Genomic DNA, 3,607 nt, shown 5'->3' on the forward strand with positions numbered 1-3,607 from the left:
CCCAAGTTAACCAATCTTAATAGCTAATCTCAGCATGGAGAGACTACAAAAGAAATGGAATCCATCACTAAATGTCTTAAAGAATACTGCATATCTTGACTGAAATTTCCAGGAGAGAGACACACTGAGGGTCACAGAACACCAGCATCAAAGCTTCCTATTTAGTCTTTTTTTTCCTTTTCTCTGATTATATTTTTATGGTATCTAATTAAATATCTCCTATATCTATCTTCCAAATCTCTAGTATGCACTACTTTCTTCCTTATTGCATTATCCCTTCTTTCTCATTGTCTTCTCTTATTTCTTTCCTAGAGCTGGTCCAAGTCATATATGAAGATCACTTTATCCCATTTAAACTACTCCAAGTCCACTCATTACTCTGTTCAGCCCAATAAAGATCTAACATATTATGAATGAAAATGAAGGATCCAGCTTAGAAAGTAGGGGAAAGGGAAAAGCTGTGAATAGTCTTTAATATTTTTGTCCTCAATTTAAGTGTCAGTCTGTATTCCACAGGACTGTGTACTCCTTGATCATGTTTTGGGTTTTGTCTCAATGTATTTAGTTTTTTGATATTACCAATAGTTAACATAATGTCTGAGACAAAATAGCTATTCAGTAAATACTGGTTGCTTGAATAATTGAATGAAGGAATATATGAATGATTAGAAAGTTCATATTCTACAGGAAATTCATGTAACTGCAAAAATACCTAATTTGTGACACTCTAAACCAATTATTACCATGTTCTCAAAGAATTATGCAAACAAGTTCCTTAGAAACTAATTTTTTGAGTCATTTAACAGTAACAATGGTATTCACTCAAAGATGCCACTGCTCATCTATTGAAACCTACGATAAGCCAAATCTCCCCATCAGCTGAGGTGTCTGCACAATGACTCACATTGCCTCAGACACTTCTGCACAGAAGTGTGCCTGCCAGTTTGCAGCTAAAAGGAAATCAGCCCTAAGAAAAATAGCTTCATTTTACTACTCTGGTCTCTCTTTGGCATAAACATAGGCTAGGTACCTAACACCCTAAAATGCCCATTCTTTTCCTTTATATGATCAAAGACTACCCCATTAGAAATTTTTTTTGTTGAGTTCTACTTTATCTTCCTAAAAAAGCTAAGAGACTAGAAAACCAATGCACATTGAAGATAAGAAGTTAAGCCAGTAAAATGGCATTTCCTTTCACATAAGATTACAGAACTCATTATTCCAGACTTAAACTAAATTCAGTTATCCATGAGAAGGTGGATGATTTGGATGAGATCCTTTTACCCATAAACTGTGGTCCCAATTCTCCTTAATCCAGTCATGAAGGAAAATGGTAGGCTCTAAATTTCTCTCACATTTAAATATCAGGAACAGAAAAATGAGAATTTCAGGAATTAACGGTACCACCAACCCTTATATTTGCTGTGGAACCTCTAGGTGAGAACTAGTCCTGCATTCAGAGTAAAGGAATTTCTTTAAAAAGCATTCACATTCCCTCTGAGGAGCATTTCTGACACAATACATTCTTCACAGCTTCCTTCACATCTTTGTTCCTCAAACTATAGGTGAAGGGATTGAGCATAGGTGCCACAACTCCATAGAAGAGAGATGATTTTGTTTTTGCCTGCACTAGAAGAGTCTTTAGCCTTGGGTTTTGCATACAGGAAGAGGATGGTTCCATAGAATATAATCACCACTGTTAAGTGGGTGGAACAAGTGAAGTCTTTGTGCTTCCCCTCCGCAGAAGGAATCTTCAGGATGGTGGAGAGAATGAAAGCATAGGAAACAAAAACGAAAAGTACTGGGACCACAAAAAAAATTATATTAGCAATACCCATGCTAATCACATTTATAGAGATATCAGCATAGGCCAATTTTAAGACAGCCAAGATTTCACAAGTAAAATGATTAATGACATTATCCCCACAGAAAGGAAACTGCATTGCAAGAGAGGTGTGCAACACAGAATTGACAGCCCCTGCAATCCAGGACCCAGCAGCCATGGGCACATATTAATAGTCTTGCTCATAATAATGGATTATCTCAGAGGGTTACAGATGGCCACGTAGCGGTCAAATGCCATCATGCTTAGAAGGACACACTCTGTGGCTCCTATAGCAAAGGAGAGAAACATTTGCACTCCACATCCAGAGAAGAAAATGGTTTTCTTTGAAGTTAAGAAGCTGCTGAGAAATAGGAGAATAGAAGAACCGGTATAGCAAATATCCAAGAATGATAAGTTACTTAGGAAAAAGTACATGGGGGTGTGCAGGTGGGTGTCACAGACACTTACAATGATGATGACTCCTTTTCCCAGCAGAATCACCAGGTACATACATAGGACCAGCACAAAATAAATGACCTCAAGTTCTGGATAGCCAGAAAGTCCCAAAAGGATAAATTCTGTCACAGAGGACTGATTGGTCTTTCCCATGTTAATATTTTCTTTCACTAAAATGAATTCTGTAGCAGCCAGAATACATGTGGGTCTGTTACAGCAGTGTTTGCAAGAGTTGCTTCCATCCTTATGTGGCTTCCCTTATGGGTAACATGGACTTATAAATGGATACACAGCATAAGAATATGTTACAATCCTCTAAACTCAGAATTTTAGATCTCATGGAGACTAGCTCAAAAAAAAAAAAAGTCCTTGTTAGAAAAGGGATTCAGAACACATACAACTCGGTTAGAATTATGTATCTCACTTACATTATGAATTTGAAATTATTTTGAATGCAATGTCATCGTAACATTTTGACCAAACAATCCAGAACACAACTAATATGTTACCATCAACAAAAATCACTGTTCTTCAGTTACTAAAACAAAATGGTGTATATAAGTCCTGCTTCAATGGTAATTTCATCTCAATTTCAGAATTTTGTGGCTAGAAAAACAAGCTGAAAAGATACATTTTTAGAAAAAGAACTTTTGGTTAATTCAAATCTGGGGGGAAATATATACCTGTAATATCCTAAAAATATTAACTATAGACATTACTAATGGTTGTAAAAGAAAAAGGAAAACATTTTTAGATAAAATTATTCTTGTCTTTTTCAGTACAAATTGGGATGTCTATAGTCCTGCCTAATATATATATAATGAATTACAAGTAGATTTCAGAAAAACTCCAGTGCACATGTCTCAATCTACAAACCATAATAAAGGTATAAACTGAGAAATTTAAGTGATGGGAGATTTACTCTTTTACTTGCAGGTATCAGAAAATACATATTATTTTTTCCCTGCACAGAAATCAGCTTCTGCTCAAACAGCTGCTCTGCCAATCTTTTTCTCACTGCATATTCAGAATACCCATAATAAAGAGGGATAGGTCATTCAAAATATTCTTAAGCATTAGTAATATGTTATAATTATTTATATCTCCACTTCACTAGAAATACAATGTTTCTATATTAAAATGCCAGAAACAGAAGTCCTACTTTTTTGTGAGATTGCTAGTCTCATAAATTCCACCTCAACAAGTTCAAATATATAACTAAAAAAACTATCTGCTTCTCAGTTTTCATTAATACCAAGTAGCTGTCATTGCTACAGTAAAAAAAAAAAAAAAAAATTAACCAGTAGAAAAACAGAACTGACTTCC

The 3,607-nt window shown here is 35.2% G+C and overlaps 1 pseudogene; it reads right to left on the bottom strand.

Annotated features, from left to right (window-relative positions):
* Positions 1-204: 204 nt before the first annotated feature.
* Positions 205-2,704, bottom strand: LOC102739534 (olfactory receptor 13C7-like; annotated as a pseudogene).
* Between the last annotated feature and the right edge of the window lie 903 nt (positions 2,705-3,607).

Source organism: Leptonychotes weddellii, unplaced genomic scaffold, assembly GCF_054177405.1.
Source record: "Leptonychotes weddellii isolate Sample4059 unplaced genomic scaffold, ASM5417740v2 HiC_scaffold_15855, whole genome shotgun sequence".
NCBI lineage: Eukaryota > Metazoa > Chordata > Mammalia > Carnivora > Phocidae > Leptonychotes > Leptonychotes weddellii.